This window comes from Cloeon dipterum, chromosome 2 (genome assembly GCF_949628265.1).
Source record: "Cloeon dipterum chromosome 2, ieCloDipt1.1, whole genome shotgun sequence".
Taxonomy (NCBI): domain Eukaryota; kingdom Metazoa; phylum Arthropoda; class Insecta; order Ephemeroptera; family Baetidae; genus Cloeon; species Cloeon dipterum.
In genome coordinates, this window is record NC_088787.1 from 13,475,285 (window position 1) to 13,500,701 (window position 25,417).

General features: G+C 41.9%; 2 protein-coding genes across 6 annotated transcripts in view; one reads left to right on the forward strand and one right to left on the reverse strand.

The window, feature by feature from the left end:
• Positions 1-25,417, reverse strand: part of Ten-a (tenascin accessory) — a 336,505-nt gene that overhangs the window by 193,305 nt on the left and 117,783 nt on the right. For 4 of the 5 annotated variants that reach the window (XM_065481650.1, XM_065481649.1, XM_065481648.1 and 1 more), the window contains exon 3: positions 22,770-22,812. The exons of the other annotated variant lie outside the window; for it this stretch is intronic. The gene's annotated coding sequence lies outside the window, so the exon portion shown is untranslated. The remainder of the gene's footprint in view (positions 1-22,769; positions 22,813-25,417) is intronic. 5 annotated transcript variants of the gene reach the window in all.
• The window catches only part of Mic26-27 (MICOS subunit 26/27), a 266,434-nt gene that overhangs the window by 65,951 nt on the left and 175,066 nt on the right, over positions 1-25,417 (forward strand). The gene's annotated exons all lie outside the window — the stretch shown is intronic.

Below are 25,417 nucleotides of genomic sequence, written 5' to 3' on the forward strand. Positions count from 1 at the left end.
CTATATTTTTTTCAAGGAAGTGAATGAGTAATGAGATTGATTGGTTCAATAAATTCGATGGGTTATTTTTCTTTTAAATAACATTTAAAAAAATATGGATGTGATCATATTACAAAAATTTTCAAATTGCATCAGCTGTTGATGAGCAATAAAGCATTAAAAAAGGTTTATATTAAATTGCATTTTTAACTAATTTAATTTTCTGCTTTCGCCAAAAATGCATTTATATTAAATTCGAAATTACTTTGTCTGAGAAAATAGATTGCTGGAAAAATTATCGTTTTTTGAAATATGTACTATTGCAGTTGGATTGAATATAGTAATACTGACATTTTGATACAAAAACTGGAAACAATAAACCGAACAATTGTTTTTGTGCAAAAATGTTTTACTGCCGATATCTCTGCTTCCAGCAAGATTTTAAATCATCAAATCCACCCATTAATCAGAATATCGATCATCTCAAAGCCTGGTACGCTTTGTGCTCGTTGCGTACAGGATCATTAGGAATTCTGTCTTTGTTCGCCTCATTAGCAGCTGTAATGAGTTCAGGGGGAGTAAGAGGAGCGAACCAGCCTTGCAAATAGTAATGAAGGCAATATACGGACCAGTAAACTTTCCCTGCAGACTGCTTGCTTGCCGGATAATTTCGGCAAGTTAAATCCCCTCCCGAGACGAGAATAATTTGTTGTGCAGCTTGGCTTACCTGTCGTCACCATGGCCACGGTGATAATGCCCAGAGTGCTATTTTTAAAATGCAAATCCAGAGAGGTTTGTGATTTTTGTTCCTGCTGGAAAAAGCACAATTTATCTTGCTACCCAATTTAGAATTCGCATTTCCGCACGCTGGCACGAAATTCCAATATTTGTTTTCACGGGTTTAATTCTCTGTAATGAAATTCATCATCACGAGGGAGTTAGCAGGAGCGCTCTCCGCCCTTTTTTTTTGCCGGGGTTCACATCACCTCTCTGTGAAAAGGGTCCAATTTTTCATGCGGCGCAATACAAAAATAATGACGGCAGAGAAAAATGAGCGCGTCACATGAATGATACGAGTGGACCGGTCAGCCGTCCGAGCGTGCATGTATGTTTGTGTGTTTAAGTATTGATCTGATATGAGAAGGCAAGGAAAATACACACATGGTGCGACGATTGCGGGCCGGAGACCGGCCACGGGCATCAATATATGGTCCCTGCCGCCGCCGCCGATGCTGTTGCAAGGCGAAAAAAACGAGCGCTCGAGCTGACCCTGCTTGTATCAAAGGACACGAGAGGCGGCTAATAAAGTGTCAATGTGTGCACTCGCTCGTCCGTCGCTCCCTTTGGCCCGCCGACGATGAAAGAGGTGAGCAAGAAAGAGGCCAAGAGCGGCGGCTTTTATCTGACGGACAAGCGCAGTGTACACAAGAGCTGAATCCGTAATTTGTGTGCAGAGAGAGCCAGATGTATGTAAATTACACCTGCTAGAATTTATTTCGCTTCAGAAAACCGTTTGTACAAATTTGGCAATCATTCGAGGCACACCGGTACAGTAAAAGAGAATATTACTTAGTTTGGCTTGACCCTAATTTTAAATTTTTTTACAAATAATTCCCAAACTTAAAAAGTAGACTGTAATACAAACCAACATCATTTCGTGGCTTGCGACCAAGTTTGGTAGTTTTGAAACAAAACAGGTGTGACGTTGATTATTTTATCACATAGCACACAAGCATGGTAGAAAATTCATTTTCTAACAAATTAAATAGCATGTGATTTGCGTTTCCCGTGAACATGTTTCTGTCAACAAAAGGCTCTCTCCAAATTGCAGTTGGTGACGACGGAAACCTCTATAGGTGAATCCTCAAGATCCATTTATTAAAAACACATACGTTTCCAGCATTGATGTTCTTCAAAGCAACTCTAGGATCTACAAATGTGCGCGTCAGCCTAGATTTCTCAAGAATTTTTAATCTGGAAATGGTCCGTCGTTTTTAAAATCAGGATATGGAGGCTTCTAGGTCGTGAAAATCACTTCTAGTTTTGTTATTATTATAAATATTTATTCAACATATACATGCACATGTTCCCGTGAAGCGATATTTATGCGCATGAATACACGTCTCATCGAGTGCTTGACTCAACGCAAATCCATCTCCGTTCGATTGGATTTCCACTCATTCAACATTCAATACATGGCTATGCAACCTGCTCGGGCTGGATGTCGCGCGGAAAGCCTAACTCACTAAAACGATCAAATTGGCTGGCCGAAATCGTCCGTCCGGATCATTAGTCTGGTCACTCGTGACTGATTTGAGGATAACTGGAGTCTGACGGTACATTTGAAGAACATTACTGAACCGGAGCGTGCATTCGGCATTAATCACATCATCTGATGAATACTCATCGCGGCATTGAGTGTGGCCGCTCGGTGCTCGCTCAATTGTGCACGTCAGACTCGCACTTGACAGAACCGGTGATATGTCGTAACGCGAATCTGGATCAAGTACGGACTGCCACCAAAAGTGTTAACTATTTACCCTTCGAGAAGCTATTAAAATTCCCAGAAAATAAAAATCAACCCTTTTACTTTCCTATCTAACGAATTGCAAAAATTGTTCGTCAAACATAGCTTTTGTTGGGCCAGTCCGTGCCTGCTAGCCAGACGTTATCACATTGCACGGGATGTGTGTTCCGACTGGACAGCCGCCTCCGTTTCAGGTACGCCAAGCACAGGTATTGCGATATGAGATATGTGTCACAGAATAATCACTTTATACTCGGCTAATTGAAACAATAATAATTGATGGCGTTTTATCAATACCAGCTGTCTGGCCGGCCAGCGTGCATTCAGCGTCCGCCAGCAGCGGAATTCATCAGCCTCGGCGCGCCGACCAAATGCACTGCCTGCTATCACGCCATTTGCTGTCCCTGATGTAATGAAATATCAATCAATGCCGACAATCCGCAATAAACTTCAAAGCCAACCACCGAGTAAGGTCTCGCCAGCAAATCGAAATACATCCCCCTGTCTGATTTTGCATTTAGTTAAATGTTCCGATGATTTTGTTTTCAATCAAGTTGTGTGCGGGCTGGATATTGCCACGTCTTGCGCTGCAGATGAAATTTTCCCGACCGTTAACCGCCCGGCAAGTGGAGTACATGTATAATCTGCATATGCATAGCAATGCAGGCAGCCTGCGGACATTTTCGCCAGGGAGCAGGTATAATCTGCTCGTGCATGACACCGTGCGGGGAAACTTTTAATTAGAGAGGTTTCAATTAAAAACAGCTTTACTAACTATATTGCTATGCATCCTACTTTGACCTCAATGTGCATGTATTGCAGCAAAACGCAAGAATAGCCGAGGCAAATTTTAACGAGCAAAGTCGTGAACTGAACAGGTTTTGAGCCCAGATTAATATTATTTTATCCTCCTTTAAACAGGGATGTTCTAAAAGAATTCATGGAAACTGCACCATCTATTTATTTTTTAAGAATAATTGGATGTGCGAGACAAAAAAAAATAACATTTCTGATGAGATCAGAATGAAAAGTACACTTAAGAGTAAAAAAATATCTTTATAATTGGATGGCGACTTTTTTGCCCAATATCTTGAGTATCCAATTAAAGCAAGATTCGTCACATTTTTTTCACATCCGTCTCACGTCTTCTCCGTCGGGGTTTGCGAGTCGCGCGTTCATTAGAATGCATGCAGGGTAATACATAATGTATGAATCGCGATAGCGACCGCGTCAACCGGCGCAACTGCAAGATCATTGAGCATGGCGCACGTCCAATCTGGAGAACAGACGGAATTAATCATACACACGTTATACGACTAATTTAAATGCAAGCACCAAGAGAGCCGAGAGAAAAACGTAGCGGCTAAGAGTAATGTGTGTTTAATACTTGTGGAGGCTATGCATCTTGTTATCTGCTGTTTTACAATGGAAATTGAGCTTGCCGCCGGGTACTAGCTTTTGCAGCTGTAATGAGTGAGGTTGTTTATTTGCAACATGGTTAAATGTAACGTTCTCTTGAAATTCATTGCTCTATTTTATGTCACATCCGCTCGATCATAAAATTTTATTCCGTGACTCCGGCCTTTTGTGCAGTGTCATTAACCTAACCAACCGAGCGTCCATTTGCAGCAACGCGCCGAGAGCAACTGGTGAGCGAAAAGGCAGAGATGCAGAGTCAATTATTTCACTCCTATGACGAATGTCCCGTGTAATTTGATTTTCCCGTTCGCGTCTCCAGCCGCACGCCCGGCTGAATCTTTTCTCCCCGAGCAACATCAAAGTGCATCTCGGCCCTATTAAAAAGCATTCGGGCACGCTGCACTCTGCACTCTGCGCCCTCGCGTATCGGCTTCTGCTCGGCGGCTCTATCCATCTCTAGGACGGCTTTGCTTTATTCAAGAGACACCATCCATCACCCGAACGTCTCAAGTGCAGAGCATCGCCGGGCTGCTGTTTCATAAGAAATAAATTGCGTGGCCCCTCCTAATCTCTTCGAGGACCCGCCGGTACAATCGCGGCGGCGGCGGCGGCGGTTTTTCCTCTTGCCGTCGGTGACGTCACCAGCCAGCCAGATTTGGATTATGCTCAAGACGTCGAGTGTCATTTGCAGAACGGTTTGTTTTGTTTGTTTGCTTGTTTGCCGGTCGCTCGCTCGCTTGCCTTCACAATACACCTCCAGCGTACATGTATACGTATAAGCAATGCTCCGACGTTTTAATTTCATTCTGGCGACTATTTTTTGCCAACACACAAATTTTGCGCCGGCATACTGTCGCTTGCAGTTGTTGCGGCAGCGGCTTCTCTCTCTTTCTCTCTTTTGACAGAAGTAATCTTTTCATCCCCGGTCTAATATAATCGCAGACACACCTGCTGGTCTGCCGGATGAATGACGGGCACCGCCGAGGGACTGCGTGCGGCTGCGAAAGGGTTCAGTAGTTAGCCAACAATGGGCCCATAAAATAAGTTGGGGCTGCTGGCAAACATCCTTTTTGACGTATCCGCACACTGCTCACCAAGTGCGGAAGATATATTGAGGTTGTTTCAGGCAAAAAATCTTCAGCCGCCGCCACTGTGTGTGTGTGTGTATTATTCTACCCTCAATGCGGCTGACTATTATCTCAGACCCTTGGCGCAACGGCCAAGATTAATTGATCATAAGGAGCAGGGCGTGCAATGCTCGCACCGCTTCCGATGAGCACGAATGAGCCTCAGAGGGATGTGAAAAATTGAAACACTCAATGCTTTCGGATCATGGCAGAAATTTTGTTTGCTCGGAATCTGGCAAAATATCCATAAAAATTCAAAATCATTATCCTGAATTTCCTCTTACAACTCTAAAAAACAACTTTTGCAAATTAAATTTAGTAGTACTAAACAGCACATAAGCAAAATTTTAAAAACCAGTGAATACAATTCTGCAAAGAATTGAGTGATGGAGTTAGAAACCTAAACCCCGACTTTTTAAACATTTTATCAAACAACATCATTCTGTTCATGACGTTTTTAAAAAACAAAGAACCCATTTTCCATTTTTCACGTCCCTAGCGAGAAACAAATTTATTGGCTTGCTGACAGCAGAATCGCGCTATGTAGTTTGACTTTTCTGAAAATATGTTTTCCTTTCTTTTGTTATTAAGTTTGCTGAGGGGGCCACTTCTCGCGTTCCTTTTTATAGCCCTTCCTTTAACTTTCTCTTTTGTGTTACAAAGAAGGCACTCACACATACAGACGAAAAAAATCGAAGGTGATTTATTCTTCATGGGAAAGGCAAACAACTTAATTTCAAAGGATCTTTTGTTTTTCTTCTTCCAGCACGATGAGTTCGCTCTCTCAACTGAAATTTGCCGAGAAGAAAGCACCGGCCATTCTTTATTTTTTATTCTGACTCCAAGACAAGAGGAGGAGAATCACGTACGCTGCAGCGCAGACGAGAAATCTTAAAATCGCGAGGATCAACTTGCTCTTGCAAGGAGATAAAAGTATCTGCATGCAAATGTAATTATGCGCGAGAGGTCGTCTGCAACACCCTCTCTCCACAAAGCCGCCATCTCATTGCGAGCTAATTTACTAATCCTTTCGGGAGGCATATTAGGATATATATGAGTGCAAAGTTCTACCGCCTGTCATATTTAATTAAGAGCAGGAACCGCGTTCTTAATGAGAGCAGGGAGACACTAATTGGGACTCGGTGAATTTTAATCATTTCAACACGCCGCGCGTGAGCTATAGTGTAGTTGGCATCGTTAATAGAAAAGCCTAATTTCAATTATTTAACATTGTCTAGACGTCAGGTGCAGCGAGTATGAATAGTCTGCCGAGGGATCATAGTGGCAAAACGATCAGGCAATTGAAAGTAATGTCGCCCCGCCTGTTGCCGCGCCGGTTTGGCTCAAGAGCAATATTGGACGGCCAATTTGCATGTCCAATGATGCGCAATACGCACACACGGCTCCAGAATGCGCGTCTCGCCCGGCTCCTTATTGTTATTATTGCGATTAGGTCGGCAATAAACAGCGCCATCATCATCTCCATCCTTTCTGGGTAATAAAGTCCTCGAGAGACGCCACTTTGCCAGAGAGTAGTCAATCTTGTTAGCCCCAGCCATTTCCCCAATGACACACCAGCATGTATGGATTTTTCAGTTTGGATGGAGCATCATCCCGCGTTATGTCTTTGTGTGAAAAAAATACAATATTGGCGCACGGCTTCCACTTTGATACGGCATTATCCTCTAAAATGATTTTTGTCAGAATTGACGTCATATTTATAATTGCAGGACGAAAGCGGTGTTTGAAATCCGTTCAATGGTCTACCCATGTTTAAAAATATCATCAAAACACTAAAAGCAGCCGTAAAATAAAAATAGACATAATCAAAAATATCTTTTGTGAGCCCAGGTTTAATATATATGATTTTTACCAGCACAATTAACACTCATCATGAACCAATATAGAAACATAAAAGTGTACACAAGAATTCTAAATCGCAGCAGAACGCATTTAGCCAGATTGAAAAATAAAAGACTCGTCAGATTTATTACAGAGACTGGCGTTGCTTCTATTTCAATCGTACATCAAGACACACCTCATCAATCTTTATCACGCACTTTGGCTTCTTTAATTACTTTTTGCCAACGCACTGCCCGGAAAGGGAGGTAATGATAGATCTCCTACCTCACTTTTTTCCGCTTTTCGAAGCCATCTGTGTGCATGGTCGTTCCTCATTTTTTGCTCCACCACTCGCTGCCTTCTTCCCTTTATATCTTGAAGCCTTACATTTCTCTCTCTCTCTCTCTCTCTCTCTCTCTCTCTCTCTCTCTCTCTCTCTCTCTCTCTCTCTCTCTCTCTCTCTCTCTCGCACGCTTGTGACACAATACAATTCGCGAAATGCGAAAATCGTTGCGTGACACGTGTTCCGGAATTGTGTGCATGCATTATTTTATCAATTTCCCATTGCGGAGGGGCGAGGGCGAGAGCGCACATATACAAAGCGGCAAGAATTCGCCAGATGCATTCCAGCAAGGGGATCAATGAATAATAACGCCCGCATTCCCAGCGATCCTCCAGTTTCGCTCGCAACGGGTATTATGAAAACTCCACTGCTCTACTTCTTCCACCCTCTCGAGATCGCGTGTCACCAAACGCCAATCATCCCTTATTTAGGCGAGGCTGGAACTTGACATTCAGTGTTTTATTATCCACGCAAGTCGGGACTCACGCCTTTTCTTGAATCTTTGAAACGAAAAGTCGACTGTACAATATTTCGGATCTGGAATGTTTAAATTGCATGATATGAATATATACATTTTTGACAGCTTCTCTTCACGTTTTATTTCAAAGTTTTGGTGATTGTATGACGCTATATTCAATCGAGTGTGTCGAGCGTGTTTTATGCCAGAGATTTTAATTAAAAATAACGTCACTCCCCCTGCAGGATCGGTCTCCTTTAACTTTCAAATTTAGTGCGTTTGATGTCTGCTTGTAGCGAGCGAGTGCAGTGGACTGCATATAATAGAGACGCAGCACGGGGACATTATTTATGCAAAGCGGAGGAGGGGGCATATCATTAACGGCAGGGGGCATCAGCAGTAGCCGTCGTGCTGCCCGGCGTGAAATATGGCTAATGACGTGCCAGAAGCAAACAAACAAAAATATTTGCGCTTGGATCGACATGGTGGCGGCACTTTGATCGCTTCCTAGGTGTCGAAAACAGGAGCAAATCTATTGATTTAGTGCTTTTTAGGCTTTTTCTCTCTTTCTCTCTCTCCGCGTGTCTGTCTGCTGTGTGCGAAATAAAACGAAAACGCGGCGCGCGAGAGAGGGAAAGTGTTTTTACAGCCAGGCTCAACTCCAGCGGATCAACAGCAAAAAGCGCCTGCAGTCAGAAAAGAGGTTTTGCTTCTGTTGGTTTTGCATGAGCTCAAACACGCACGTATACCGCGTATGTATGCGTTTGCTCGCCACCGAATCCACCCGTTTCATTTTTGCGTGCATCCGAGCATGGGATAATTAAATAATGTGGCAAAATGCAAACAAAAATGAGTTCCGCCTTGGGCAAAGAGGAAATGTTTGACGCAGCGTGTACACAGCTTGGTGCGCGCAACCCTTTACTTGCGCTCGCAGTCGGCGAGTCGAATCCGGATGAGGACCACTTTTTACTTGATGTGCTCAGAGAGCGAATGAGATGAGATTAGATTGAAAAAGAGCTGTCGCGATAAAAGCCTTTGATCTTCAAAGTTCTTGAGAGCGAGCGATCTTCTCCGATGCTTTTCTCTGTGAGTGATTTTGAAACACTTTTCGATTAAGATGAGGAAATAGCCTTGTACACATTCAAGCTCTAAATTTTAATTTAACATAAGCTGAAACAACTAACTAACGTCAAAAAAGCACTTTTTAATCTAAAAAAACTTCCAAACCAATTTTGTTTCAAGCGAGTTAGTTTTACTTAAGAACTATGTAATCATCTCCACACTGATCTGCGCTAAAATCTGAATGGTCAAGATGAATAATTAAGCTTGTATGTAATTGATTTTTAAACAAACCATTTTTTCCTAAATTAAAAATACGCTTTGCAACTATTTTATAATTATGGCGTCATCAATTTTCATTAGATAGAATAATATATTAATTCCTTTTTGAGTGATGGGGAAAATAATAATAAATTTTTTAATCAAATTAATGATCTAGATCAATGCTTATAAAGTTGGAAAAGTTTTAAAAGTTGATCGAAAGTATGAATAGAGAAGAATTGGATGTTCGGCTGCGCGCGACTGGAGATTTTTGCCAGGCTGCGCGCGGCCAGCGAGACTGCTCATTTGCCAAAGTCGGGGTGGAAGCTCTGTGGCGGAAACGGCGAAGCTGCAGTTTAGTCCCGCCACTGTAGAGATGGCATAAGGGTCGACGGGGTGTTTTGCGGCGGCCGGTCGGGGTGCTCTCCGCTTTGATGCGAGCGAGCACAGAGAGCAAGAAAAAGGGTCGATAACATCTGGCTTTAAGGTCACCAAACCGACTAAACGCACTTGACGTTCGCTTTAAACAAGACGCCGCGTGTATAAAAGTTGAGGCAGCTAAAGGGGTTTTGCGCCTCTCAGAGTGTGTTGCGAAAAGCACCCTCTCGCCCTCTCCCTGAGAATTATATTTACTCTTCCCCCACAGAGATAACGGCGGTTTGTTTAATACTGCATGCCGGTCATTTCATCCGACTCTCTCTCTCTCTCTCTCCATTGTTTTGATTGGATTGCCGACGCTCAAATCGATTTTGCAGCAATGTGTGTCTAATTGAATTACACATTGTCGTTGCACCGGCCAACCCTCGTGTGCACAAGTTCACGCTTTGCGCTGCTGTTTTTGCACAGCAGCACTCTCGGAGTCTCCAGTCTAATCGAATTGCAGCGCATGAGGAGAATAAGCAATGTCTTTAATTACGTTAATGCAGAAGTTGGAGAAAAAGCCAGAGTCTCCGTTCCCCAGAGAACGATATCTGTGGCTTCAGAAAATCCTCTAATTGTTAGTACTATACGAGATCATCATTTTGTCCGAGTATAATTTCAAATGATTAGGCGATTGAATTAACTCATCTTGTGTATAGCAAATTAGAAATTAGCGAAAGGAAAAAAGTCAACCTGTTTGCGTTTCCAGCAGAACATGAATTTTTAATTTCTCATAAAAAAACTTTCAATAAAGTAAAGAGAACAGAGATTTGCTTAATTGCTTAGCTCAAATAGTACCGAACTTTTACTGCTTATTGTTAGTGGGTTTGATTTAAAAGCAGATAACCCAATAAAATTAATTTAAACAGTTATATCAGAATGAGAGTGAGATATCCATAAAATAAATTGTAAGAAGTGACAGCACACACCACTGAAAATACAAAATGATACAATTAACACGTTTAACTACAGAAGTAATCTCTTTGTGCGCACACATTTCTGTAGAAGAAACTTTACCAAATATAAAGCTTGGGCTAAATGTGGCAGATTTACAGCGAAACGCGAAATTCCGTGGCGTCAGTGGGAGCTCGCGCCCTGCGATGGCGGCGGCACCAACGAATGACATAAAAACCGCACTCCGCAAACGGCAGTCAGCGAGCAGAACGCAGAAAGCGCGCCGCAAACATTTGTTCCACCCTTAGAGTTTACGACGCGCCCGGCGACTCGCAATCGCATATTTATGCGTCATCTTATTAAATATAAAGAGACGGCGAAAACACGCACGCACACAAAAATTGCAACGTCAGTGGCGCGCGCGGCAGAAGAATTTATTACGGTGCAGGCGCGGCGCGTTAGCAAATGTGGAACCAAATAAGTGACTTGTTCCGACTGAACACTCGCGCTTATCATCCTTGCCAAAGATATGTGGAACACTAAATCCTCTCACTCAAAACCAGCTAATAAATAATAATAATAATTGAATTGCTCATAACTGTCACCAGCAGAAATATATCAATGCGATAAAATAATTGGGATGTTTTTCCATCACATATTGAAGTGTACAGCAGACATAAACAAATGAAAAACTGTCACAAACATATCCGTTTTATCAGTTGATTTTTTAACTATACCTATTTTTACAAAATCGACAATAGGAGGGGTGTCAGAAACCCCTAGATCTATCTGGGACATTTTGAAATGATGAAAAGAGCAAAATTTTAACTGTTTCCATTTTATGACTGACATAATTTGGAGTTATTTCATCATAATCTAATTTTAATTCGGCGTTAATTTAACTGACAGCCTATATTGATTTAAAACAGTGTTTTGTTTGATAATTACCTAAAACAGCTAATTAATTGTTGTACTCTACGCGGGATTTTCTCTTCACCGCCCATCCTTCTAAATCACGCATTGGATTACAACGGTTCAATTATAATATATTCTATGTTAGCTTCAATTTTTCGCACTATTTTTCATGTTTTCGTCTACTCATTGACTTAACATTTGGTATTTATTTTAATGAAAATTCTGAATATTTGTGGTATACCATATTAAGAATGAAGGTTCACGATAGAAACTTATGAATTCATGAGCATACACATGAAAAACGGCGTTTGAAATTTGTTTTTATAGATTTCGACAACTTTAAACAACTCCTAAACTTAAAGAGAATCAATTCAGAACGCTTTATTAAGATGTGTTCAGCAGAGGCTGCAGATTTCCAGTCGGTACAAATATAAGTGCGCTGGTGGAAGCGGCTGCCTCCAATCGCACACTGCTGCTGTTTGTTTTGTTGTTATGAAAGGAGGGCATATTAGCGGAAAGTGTCGCAGGCGATGAGAGAGCCGGCCAGCCAGCCTACGTGAACAGCATGCTCAACTGGCTCGCGCGCGCACTGCCACCAGCAGGCGTGATTTACACGCTTTTTGTTCACGCTCCACCGAACGGACTCAATGCGCCGGCCGAATTCAGTCATCCTCCCTCATCAATAACTCCATTGGGTGTATCTCATTATCGAGTTGCGGATTTATGTGTGCGAGTGTGCGTGCGTGCGTGCGTGTGTCGCCAGGCGTCCGCCGACCGATCGCACTTTGTTCGTACGCGACTGATTCGTCAGTTTTGTGAGGCAAACGGTGTGGCACAAATGATGCCTCTATGCCCAACCGGAGCTTTGTGATGAATGGCCACAATCCATTCGAAAATAGTTTTTGCAGTATATCCTTTCAATTGTAAACCATTGTGGGGACGATGTAGGCTTCCGATCAATTAGCCAATTCACTATGTAATTTTATAAAAAAAATGGTGCAAGTGGATAAATGTCAAAACAATTTTTAAATTACTACTTGCACTTACTAGGAAAGGCATTCTAGGCAACCAAATCCATTTTGAGATAATTTTGAGAAATTGAAATCATGTTGGCCTTAAGTTGAATAATAGATAGAGTTGTGTTTAAATAATCTGACTCTTTGTTTTTGCAAAATTGTTCTGTTGAGAATGATCCTATAAGGTAATATATAATTAAAATGAATTTTAACTTAATGCTATTCCTATAGAACACAATAACAAAGAAATTCTACATACATTTTTGAACTTTTGTTATATTATAATTCAATTGACACTTTCAAATCTTAAAGAAAGTTTAACATGTGTGAACCCATTGTTGCAAAAATAATTTATAATTCAATTTTTCTATTTTCACTCACCATACTTTCAAAAATCGAATCATATCCCGATTAAAAAATGTATAATTTAATGTATGTATAGTTGAGTGAAACTTCCACTTGAGGCAGATTCCTTTCCACGAATTGTCGGTGCATTTTAATTAGTGTACCTTTTTGGTGCACGTTTCAAAATGTCAATGATTACGTCATTTTCATCATACAAAGTAGCTTTTGATGGTAAAAATTCACTCTAATCAGAATGAAGTGGTAGAGCTCAGAGACCCTTCACGCCATACTCTGGAATCGATTGATTCAACGTATAATTAATACAAATGAATTTAATTAGTTTTATTGATTAAACAGTGCACCCTCTCTCCCCTGGTGTATAATCGGTCGCTCGCGAGTTATGTTTGGTTGGGTGGAACGTGGGAGAGTAGAACGCGCCGGCGAAAAGGACTTAATTAAAGTCAATATAGGCGCGCGTGCAGTGCTGAGAGCGGGCAAGCTATTCGCACAGTCCGTGTGTTTGCTTCGGCCGACGAGATTTCCGAAGCTCTATACTCTGTCAGTCAGTTAGCGGGCAGAGCATTGATTAAACAGGGAATTCCACAGTCGTTCTCGATATCCCCCATCTTCAATACCACCCGGAATTCGAAATCAGTCTACTGGAATTTATTACGGCCGTTTTTCACCTGAGCCGCCCACATCAAGCTTGTTTGAGAATTATTAATTACGCGACCGAAATCCTAATTTCCCCAGGGCAATTTATGGGTTTCAGCTTGTGTGGCTGAAAAAAATGCTTTAATTTCTGGCAACTGTTTATGCACCGCGAAGGAAAAAAAATTATGGTTTACTGTGACGATATTCCGCACTTTTTGTAGCAATTTAGAAGTTTTTTTAAACGTAATAAAACCTATATTATAAAGTCATTTTCCTTCCAGAAAAATAGTGCAATTTCAAAATCTTGGTCCTTCAAATTTTGTATCCCACGGAAGCCTGACACTGCACAAGCAGATCGTTGTGTGCAAAATAAATTCAAAAAATATAGGTATAAAAGCACCCCTCGTCACTGCCCTATGCAAATATTTTGGTCTTCTGATTTCGGTAACCCAGACGACCAATTTTTTTTAAGAACAAGCAAATATTTTTTTCAAACTCAATAAATCAGCAATTAGTGCTTCGTATGTTTCCTTGATTGCTGTCAAAGTCAATCAACACATAAACCGAACCTTGCACTCTAGGAGTTGCCCAGCTACAAGAGAACAAGATCAGAGAAGTCCAACAAATAAATCGAGAAGGTCTCGGCGTGGACCGCCGGCCGCACTCTCTGCGTGAGAGTAATGATTCCCATTCTGGTCGCTGTTGGGGGCTATTTTGCTGAATTGCCGACCTATCGGAAGTGACTGCTGCCGGCCCACGCGTGCAACTCTTAAGTTAGTCCCTTGAGACGCCGGATGCATGTGTGTACATTGTACATACGTGCGAGTGCGCGGCTTACATGGCATATGTGTTATTCCGAGATGTGAGCGTTGAGTACTGCAGCCTGGCTGCTGGTTACTCTGCCTTTGTTCTGACGTCAGGCCCAGACAAGTGGTGCCCTTGGGTGTCGGAAAGGTCTTGACTCAATGCCAGGCATCTTTTGTTGAAGAATAGATGTGCGTGCACTTACTCTGGATTACTATAAACACACATATACATACATATCTCCCATGTTATGCTGCGCGTAAATTGTGTAGGTCAAGTTGGTCCGACGGTCGGCGTTCGCGAGCATTAGTAGTCCCACGAGTGGCTTTGCCAAAAGTGCTTTTTGCTCATTTTTAAGAATTATTCAAATGAGCATTTGCGAAGAGCGAGGGGATGTGAAACGTAGTCCTGTCTTGGGGATAGATTCAGCTATGTTCACGGTACTAATTTTTCAAAATGATATAACCACTTCATCCTGTATCAATCTTGCCTATTGACGCAATTTTCAAATGTTGAGAATGGATGAAACCGGTGTCACACAGCTTTGTGCGGTTTCCAATGAACGTCTTTTGCCTTCAAAACCAATATGAAGGTGTAGATCAAATGCACAAATAAAATATTCAATATATATAAGTGAAAAGGTAATGTAGTTTTATTACTAAATGCTAAATGCTTTTTTCTAAATCCAGATAGATGCTAATGCGGTCAAAAGCTCGGGAGGGTGTCATAATTGCTGCGGCTTTTTTTTAAACTTAATTAAATTATTCAGATAGGTATTTTGGTCCCAAATGAATAATGCGATATGTTGACAGGGTTTCACTGCAGTTGTATAAATCAACAATTTTTCACAGCCCTTTGTCTAGAGTTTGTGCGGTCGAAAATTCTCGTCTGCCGCAAGAGAATAAATTTCTATGAAATTTGGCGCTGAAATGGTATTAGTCGGGCAGATTTGTACACCCGCAAAAAGCGGCAGATAAAATAAAGGCACACAATATCGTCCTGTTTTGCTGGCAGACGCCTGTGTCTTTGCATTTTAATCGAAACTACCGACGATACCCTTCCCTTCCATGTTAGTAAGAAAAGTTATACTATTTTGAATCGGAAAAGGCACGTTAGTTTTTAACCAGCGAAAAATGCCGCCGAGCAGAGAGCTTTAAGTAAACTTCTGCTCCGCTAACATATCAAGCCCTGGGGCTGTTTTATGCTTGCATTCGCAAATACCACTAAGATAACATTCATTAATAAACAAATGCTGTGCGTCTCCCTCTTTCCTGCGCACACTAGGCAGCCGGAAGGCATTCCTTTCCGTATTTGATACTGCACAAGCCACAAGAAGACTGAATAGAAATTTATTCTTTGTGAGTTTTTGTGTCGGAGAGGTATCAAAGCAGTTTTCGTAGAATTCCTAACGAACTCTTGCTGCGGTTGCTTCACAAACTTTGGACATTGTGAAGCGGATTTTGCGGATTTCTTTTGCTCATACCTGCTGTATCAAACCGTCATTTGTAAAAAGATGCATCAGGCATCCATACTGACAAAAATAAGAAGGCGATTTCGGGTAAAATTACACTCCTTTCAGGAAAAATGATTAATTTCTTTGTAACTGTTAATCAAGTACTAAATATAAGTATTTCCATTATAGAAGCAAACATTTACTACATTTGGTGCGATTTTCAAAATAGACCTGATGGGAAGTATTTCAAAAATATTTTCGTCCTTAGAAGTTGCGACGACACAATTTTTTTTTCAATTCCTAGACAATCTGCCTGCCATTATTGATTCAATGCAAGAAATCAATTCCCTGGACCACCTTCCCGTAGCCAGTAGAGTTTACCTATTTGACCTCATCGGTCGACAGTGTGCAATGTCACAAAATGCAGACCCATTATTATTCCGGCCCGTAGGGTCAGTCGGACCAAATAATGTCAGTGAGCAACCCCAGGGCCTATAACTATTAGCCAGGCGCACGTGTAGCGAACACAGTCCAGTCCGATTCTGCGGCTCTCATTTGCGGTTCCTAATAACAGATACCATCAGGGAATCGTGCATTGCGCGCGCTGTATTTATGTGCCGAGGGGCCGAGATTTAGCATGGGGCAGCCGGCGTGAAATACGCAGCCCAACTGTTTTCTCTGCGGGGCCGTGCGAATATGGTTGGCTGGCAACGCAAGTGGAAAATAGACAAGAACCCTCTTCTTCGGCGCCCGATTCGCGAGCGTAAACAAGGGTTGCTGAATGCGGCGTCGGCCGGGATTGCTTTCTGTCTCTTTTTGATCTCGGCCGCGCTTTCATGCTTACGCCGGGGACAATACCGGTGATAAATTGCACTGATACGGCTACTTTACCGTGCAAGAGTAATTGGAAAATGCTGAGATGAATCGGCTTTGTGGCTCTGTGGCTAGGGATTATGCTCCAGCTCAAGTGAAATGTATGTATCCAAAGGAGAAATAAATTCAATTAAAAACCACTGCGCAGAGAGGCGTTTAATTCTATTCAATTGATATTGCATTCTTATTTATTTTCATTTATATAAGTAAATTCAATTGAATTGTATAAATGAATAATATATAAGCAAATCATTTCATATTTTTAATTGAATATCGTGTTCTATTTCAATCTGACTCCCAGATTGAAATTAGCTACAATTTAACCATAAAACTCGCGTCAGTATTAAACCTCCATGATTTCACAGTCTTTTCAGCAAACATTTTACTCTTCAGTGCTTGAGGCCAAATTTAGGGTCGCCCAAAGAGATTTTTTGGCAGGCTCAGCCCCCACTATGCTGGCCAACTGGAGCATGTGTATACCAGCATAGCTTGTTTACTGCAAAGCGGCGTGTAATTCACATAAGGGCTACTCACTGAGTGCAAAAAGAGAGTTTACGCCCGCCGCTTATTTTCGGGCCAAACTAAAGGAATTCTTTGTCTTTTGTTGCGTCGGTGGTGGCCATTAAGAACACATCAGTGAGCTTTAAGTGATTTCGCAACGAGAGAGCGGGTCCTTTGTGCGCGCAGCCATGCTGCTGGGAATAGCGGCGGAAAAAAGAAATTTGGCACGAGTGCCTGGATTTCCCATGGCGAAAAAAACTCCATGGATGTGATTTTTATTTACAAAAAAGAGGCTGCTTGGCATTAATTGCTAGCCTGGAGATGGCAATTGACCTTTTTATATTTTTGATATCACAAAAGAGCACATTGGCGTGAAAGAGTTTATCTGAGTATATGGTATGGGGTCAGACGAGCCAAAATTAATACATATTCAGCAGAAAAACTGATTCTATGAATAACTTTAACTAATGCATTCAATTCGTTCAGAAAAATATTAAAATGCATGAAAGTTGTGCGGCTAGGATAATACAAAATCAATATGATGGTTTAAATCCAATTTTATTTTTCCCTTGTTAATGAGTAAAATGTTTTTTCAATAATAAATCTGTTCCCGGCCTCTGTGCTCCCCTCCTCAGCGGGGTAAATGCGCTATTATAAGTTTTCGTCCCATTAGCATAATCTGGGCCCAGAGACAAATGACACGTTTCCTGCGCTCTGCGCCGCTCTTGCAGAAGTTTTTTCCTTAAGCTGACTCAACCATATATTTTCTAATTCTGCAACGCTCTTTCTCACTCCCATCTTGCGCGCCCTCTCTCCATTCTCTCTTTCTCTCAATTAGCTATCATTTGGGGAGCTACTCACGGTGCGGCTCGCCAGCTTTGAAGACGCCCGGCGTTAAAAAGGCGACGCCAGCAGAAAGTGGAAACAAAAAGTGCGCGCCATCGCCTCTTTTTGCCTGCCACTCGCCTCACAAAATGAGAAACGCGCGCCAGCGCACCCCTCGCTGTTGTCTAGGTGTCGCTTGTGGTGCCGCATGATTAATACCACCAGCGTTAGCCATTTTTTACATTGGTTTAGTGGAAAATGAAAATTTATTCCTTATGAGCAGTGTTAAGTATGAGTTTTGATCAAAGATTTTTACTCTCATGCAATTTTTGGAGCTATAAATTCATTTAGCTTCACAAACAAATTTACGGGGTGCCACACAGTGTCCTACTGGAAAGTTTCTTAGTGGGGGGGGGGTACCCCAGTGTCCTAATTGAACAGTGTCCAACGATTTGTTTCATCTAAAAGCCCATTGCTCGATCATCTTTATTTTATTTTTTAATTATGGCTTTTAACTGACAGGGTCATCTGATTTTTGAAATATAAGAGTTGCATCTTTTCAGCAATTAATATAACTGTTATGTTCAAAACGGTATCAATCATACGCATCAGGGGGCCTTTTATACAATTTAATTTATATTTCATATTTTGGAGATGGTAAAACAAAACGGATACAAATCATTTAAAAAAATGGTGATTGTGATTGAGAAAAAGAAATTTCCTAGGATTTCGATTCTAGTACTAATGCAAAGTCTATTGATTAAAAATATCAATGTATTTATTAGCTATATAGGTAGACTAAGGACAGAACACACATGTTCAATCGTTGATTGCCAATTTACAAGTCAAAACAAGTGTAATGACGGTATTGCTTCAAAAACAGAAACGCAAAATCATCAAGTACGAAATGTAGGTCTGCACCGTTGGTATTCTGAAATCCCCAGTCGGCTAATTACGGCCACGCATGGCCCATACCCATCAGGCTTGTTTTTGCGGCGTCAGTTACACCGGAGCGTGGGCGCGCCAAACAATTGGCTGCGAAAGCCGAAAGATCACCGAGCAGCAGGCCGAGCGAGCGCGCGTCACGAACACATAAGCCGTTGTTTGATGAAATAAACGCGGAAAATGCGTTGATAATGATGTGGCGAGTGCCGTGAATATGCGATAATAGGCTTAGCGAGGCACACGTCGGGCCTAATATGGCGAAAATGCATGCGCCTGATTGCCTTCAATATGGTGGCGTTCGATGTGCCTGCGCCGACTAATCATTTAAGCCGACTCATCAATCAAGCTTTTCCAGCGACTGCCTGCCTGCCTGCCTGGGCTGATCTGCAAACACGAGGGTGGTTTGCCACCCACCGCCCTCATCTTAGTGGCCTGGTTTGTATAGAAGACGCGAGCGCGCGGAGGCCGCTATTGACACACACACACACACACACACACACACACACACACACACACACACACACACACACACACACACGCACGCATGCAGCAGTAGAATTCCGTTCAGCCAGCACCCAGCATGTGCTCGAGTGAGTGCGTGTATATGCCAGTTTTAGTATTACGTTATTCGAATTCCGCGCAAATGCGTTGCTAATGGGCAAATAACTTTGTTTCCACTTGCCGATTTTATCAATAAAATCCAATAGGATGTCAACTGCAGATGGAAGGGCTAATTAACTTGCCGTCGGTGATTTATGTGCGCGGAAATATTTTAATGTGTTTATAAGCGAAACACACGCAGTCAGGCCGAGATATTCATAAATCACGTCGCCCGCTTATTTGATATTGCTTTGCGCCCAACGCCGGGCGAGAAACGTGCGGAGCCGGCACACACTTTCTTGAAATAGATTTATGCGCTCCCAGCACCGCTGAAAGAAAGTTGAATTTAATTCATCGCGGATTACTTTTTTGCTCAGCGTCTGCGTGTCAGGCTGGCTGTAAATTCATTCTGATGTATTATAATTCTCGCTTCAATGCCCGATGGAATAGATGGCTTAAACTTTGTAGCGATTTACGGATTAAATTTTATTATGCACTCTCCGATCATTTATTGCGTACGACGTGAATCATGCAATTTAACAATTTGTTAAAAAGAACACTTCCACGTTAGTCTACTGATCAAACCACTTATTAAGTCAGTTAGCGTCCGCCAAACGCTCTCAACTCTTTATCACTGCGTAAATAAACGAATTACTTTTTATTGCAAATGGGACGGCCCCCGCTCGTAAATCCAAAGTTAAAATTGCGGCCCTCCCCCACTCGGGAGCCGAATCACGTGGCGAATGTCTAATGAGCGGGCGCATCTCGGCCCCAGGCGATCTCGGCAACGACAAGTTATCCCTACCGCCGCCGCTGGCTGCAATTAAACAATCGAAGGGCACACCAGGGTAAACTAACCACCGTCAAAGAGGTCAGAAGTCGTCAACAGGGCCAATACTCTCACTTTGCTTGCTCGGCAAGTTTCTGCGGCGGCGGCGCCGCGGTATTCAAATGATGACGGTAAACTAGCTGTGTAATTAGAATACATTTAAGCGAGAGTATCTATAGCACAGGCGTTGGTACACTGAATACAAATAGCCTGATTATTCTGCGAAGCAGCCGCCTTCGCCGCGCGCGCGACTCGCAGCAGCTATATTCCCTCTCCAAAAACCGCGCGCAAGCAGCCGTGCGAAGGCAGCAACGACGCCGTGTCAACTCTCGAAATTCCCTCTTAACGCCAGCTTCCGCGAATCACTCCCGCTTTAAAACAAACTGCCATCAACTCGCCAAACTTTAAACAATCTTTTGATTTGCTCCTAATGGAACCATTAACATCCCATCCAATCAGAAAACTCCATTTGGTGCACAGAGCAACTTGAAATTGATTAAAATTGTATTTAAATTGTGTGCAATAATTTAAAAAGAACAGTCATATAACTTTACATAATTATTATTTAAAAAGGGCTGCCTGCTGAAGTTCAGTCAAGAAATTGAGAATAAATTAATGTTAATAAAGAGTTCATGAAACTACTCGGAGATCTTGAACGGTGTTTAATAGATTAATCATTTGACCACGACAAAATTATCAGTTTGTTTACAGCAAGTTTTGTAAAAGTGGAAAATACGAAGCAAATCATCTCAAGTTTAAAAACCGGTAATAACATGAAAATTTATACAGAAAAAATAAATATCTCAGAGGTAAGTTATATTCAAATTGTTCGTCAAGGAAACCCGCACAACTGCCCGCAATTAGTCTTTGCACTGCGGAAAAAAACGTCAAGCATCTCTCCGGTAGCCGCGCCACTTGCAGCCTCGCTTTCAAAACTCTTGTACGGAACGAAAAAGAGTGGGCACGCTTGGATATTACCCTTAATTGAATGACGCGTTAAGCAAGCGGCGTCATGCAAAATAGGTCAGCGTTTTATTGTCAGCGGCACTTAAATCAAATGGCGGGATGAATGTGCGTCACCGTGAGTTGAAGCACGCTTCAAGGCGTATATTTCCCAGCTCGTGAATTATTCCACCTAAGCGATTTTGCTTGCTGCTTCGAGGAGTAAATAATTACAGCGGGCGTGTCTTCATTGCACGAAGAACGGCTCCGTGTGATGTAAGTTTCTCATTAGTGACTATATCGCACGTGCGACTTGGCTCGGTATTGAGTTTACTGCGACCTGCTTGAAACTCAAATACTCGGTAAATTAAACTTATATGTGGTATTAATAATTCCGAGAGCATCATTAAATAAAAGATATATACAAATTCTCATTATAGCGCGCATGAGAGATCATTGATTCAAAAATTTTCTTCCGACTGCAAGTCAGGATAGAATTAATATAGGAATAGAACTAAATATTTGATTTGGATTTGGTTTGAATTGAAAAAATTGACAAGAAAAGTTCATTTAATAAAAAAGCAAAAACTCGAGGACTGTGGAAAACCAAATTCTTGAATCATACATTTGTTAATTTTATTTAGGATAGGTAACCACTACGAAACTAATTGTAAGTGTTATTAAAAAACCTTTGGAATAATCCTACAAAAAAAATCATATTAATTTATCAAGCAGGAAAGGCCCAAATCACCGCTAGCTAATTTTGATTAGCCAGAGATGGATGGAAATAACGTAATAAAGAGCACTAAATTATTATTGTGCCACATTTGAACAGAATGAAATTTTCCATCAGAGGCGTCAATGTCAGGGCAGAGTGCAAGAAAAGAAAATCTAGAGGGAATATAGCGCGATGGGCGCCAGACGCAAGAAGGAAGCTTTTTAATATTTCAACTCTCCCTCATCAGCGGCACTACTCACTCCATCTTTCATCGATCAGATCCATTTGTAGTCGGGAGCGAAGAGGGCCAGCCAGCCAGCAAGCCTGCCAGCCAGCCACCCACTGGTGGAATATTTCAAGTGCTTTGCCAATATCATTATCTGCAGACTGCGAAAGCTCTTACTTATACATAAAGAATGGAAGAAATGAAGTAAGAATGAGCCCCGACCGCCACAGCCGCTTTTGCCTTTCGCATTCGCTTTCTTCCCCCAAAGTTTTGTTTCCATCTCCGGCCAACTATGCACCAGATTGTTATCGCCAGCTTGCAGATACAGCATTAATTGCTGAGAAAGTTTGAACGCTTAAAATGCCGTTTTTCATAAAAATGTATGTTTTTTTTAAATTGCATCTATCAAAATCTCTAGGAAAAATTTCACCATTTTTAGTAAAAAAGCAAACTGTTATTCACTTCAAATTTGCTTGTAATTACCAATCAACTTAATAAAGGCTTAGTTGAAAAACTTAAAGAGCCATATTAACATTTGGATTTAAACATTCTAAGTGCACCAAACATCATCCCCTCAATTCTGATAAAAAATCGATTTATTTAGATTTGCATATGGGTTTGACGTGTAATGCATTCGAATTGCAGAATCGGAGCTTTTTAAAGCCAATTTCAATTGCGATATTAAACTCGGTGATGTGTGAAGATCTCTGGTAAGAAATTGATTGATTCGCCTACTCAGCATTTCTCCGCGCAGACGTGATTGCACTGCAAAAAAATTCACCGAGACTGACTCACCTAGCGGAGGTTGAAATGCAGTTCGCTCGAGCAGATCAGCTGACTGCAACAGAGAGAGAGAGAGGGGCAAAAGCGCATGAGATAGATGCTCGGAGTGGAGCTGATTCAGATCCATTATTGTTACACGCTACATGCATCCAGCATTACGCTACGTGGCAATCATTTCCTTATACCGTTCCCCAACGGAGCCGTCGGCGGGATAGTGCCGAGCAGGCCGTTCTCCAATCTCGCACACACGCGAAAGCTGAAAGTGCAGTGGTGGTCGTGTAATGATCATTACTGCCAAAGGCTCTCGCAGCGACGTCCGTTCGTCCGACTCGTCGGTGTTTACAACGCCCTGCTGGCTGCCGGAAAAAAGCGGCACGAGAGAAGTGGAGGAGCACGCGGTGCGCAAATAATTTCCAGGTTGAATCATCACGCGCCGGCGAACACACAAAATGCTGTTCAGCTGAACCGAGGCCACCCTCTCACTCCCTTCGAGCGGTGAATCGGCCACTGCTAGATTTTCGCGTCGCTTTTCCTGTCATGTTTTTCACGCTCTGCTTGTTTGCACATGCCTAAGTCTATGCACAAGTAGTGCATTTCCCTCGGAGGAGTCGTGCCTCGACGCACTTTGCCCAATGATTATACCAGCATGCTCTTCTTTACCGTGGTGAAGTTTTTATTCCTATTTCTGCGGTTTATTCAACCCGTGCGGTCGCATGTTCCATCAACTTGATCGACCGGGGAATACAATGGGAAATAGTTTTATTCTCCTCTTGTTTGTACTGCTTTCAACTAGACAATTTTCAATTAAATTTTTCTTGAATAGATCAAGAGGAAAATTATTATATCAGAATAAAGTATGCACTCAGAATGTTAAATGTAAAAATATTTCCTTAGCAATGAATGCAGTCGATCGCTATGACACACTGTGGCATTTATTTTTTTACAAGAAAGTTAAGTACTCCTAAAAAGGTTTGAGGTGCTTTAAGAGTGATTTTACAGCTCGCGAAAGAGCGAGTTAAGCGAAAATATTAATATTTTACGCTAATCCTTAATCAGTCACTTGTTATTTCCTATAGCGAACTCAATATTAAAGTCCTTGTATCTTCATAATTAGGAAATCTCTACTCGACGCTGGCTATGTTCTAGTTCTTTCTTATATTTATTTTTACCTACGAGTATCAACGCCTTAATTTGAATGGCATTTTAACTTTTTTGAAGAATTTACTATCGTTAAGTTTTACAGTAGATACTTTTTTTCTTAATCATATACTCACAATGCAAGGTCCGATGGTAGGACTCTTTTGCTATGAAAACATTTTTGCACTTATGTTGGTCAAGAGTCTAGAGCTCAAAATGTTTGCCAGCACTCACAGGCCCAAAATACACTTCAAGAGCCCATGTTTCCTACACTCCTTTCAACATTTCTGTTCCAAATGTTTGCCCACAGACACTTTATGCATAGAAATCAATCTTATGTCCCAAATCGAGCTCATTTACAATTTTTTAATTATAGAATTTGAAGGGAAACTCGGGGTAAAATAGGTCTATTTAATTCAACTCTTGCTACTGTTATTATATGTTTAACAGGAAGAAACATTAATTTGTTTTAGGAAATTGAGTTTTTCTTAAGAAAAAAGGAAAATTTACAATTATACAGTTGGGGAAAAAAACAGATGGCGACTTCTGGTGGAGCAAATTTTGCGCTGTTATAGTTCAACTCCACAAAGGCCGTCATGTTGCAGTCTAGACCGGGGTCAAGCCTCAAGCGGAGGAAAATCGCTTTGAGATGGTGCGGCTTTCGGCTATAGTGAGGGTGGCTGGCTGGGAGCTCTGTCTATACGCCGATGACTTCTTAATGCTTCCTGGTTGATAAAGGCTAGCCGGGGCCTTACTTTGTGACATCTAATCTCGGGTGGACAAAGTAGAGAAGCCGCACCTGCCCAGCCATGTCGGCTGCCCCTTCGGCCAAAGCACAATCGAACCGACTAAAGTATGATTAAAAAGCAGACGCTGTGGAATGAGAAGGGAATCTCCGGCCCCCGCGCGCGCGTGCTCTTTCATTCGCAACCCTCGTGCTGTTGTTGCGTCGCTTGTCCATTATTTGTGCATGAAACTGCCGCAGCCAGTGGTGTGTTACGGGGGGAGAGGCCAAATTACTTTTTTTCTATTACTCCTCCGTCGCCGCTGGAAAATCAGTCCATTCAAGAAATTGCTCTACAATGTGAAAACAAACAGAGGACAAATTGAAAGGTCCGTGGGGCTGGGGCGCCAGTTTTTGAAGATTGCACGCCAAATAGAAAGAGTACTTGTTGATAGACCATTTTCTAGTTCAAGGTTTTGAACCTTATTCGTTGCTTCCAGTTTTATTTGTTTCCATGCGGACGGACAGATGTTTCGAGAAAAACAGTTTTTGTCATAGCAACGCATGATCTCATATTTCCATCGTGGCTCGAGAAAAAGCCCAAAAGGAAATTTTCAATTTTGCAAACGACGTCTCCTGCTTTTTCTAGCACGAGCAAGAAGGAAGCGTAGGGAAACATTTTTATGCGTCTGGAAATGGATTTTCGTTGTGCTGCGCGACAAGACTTCTCCATCTTGCGAGAGTAAACCAAATATAGACGGAGGAAAAGGACGTCTCTCTGTACGATTGAGTGTGTCAA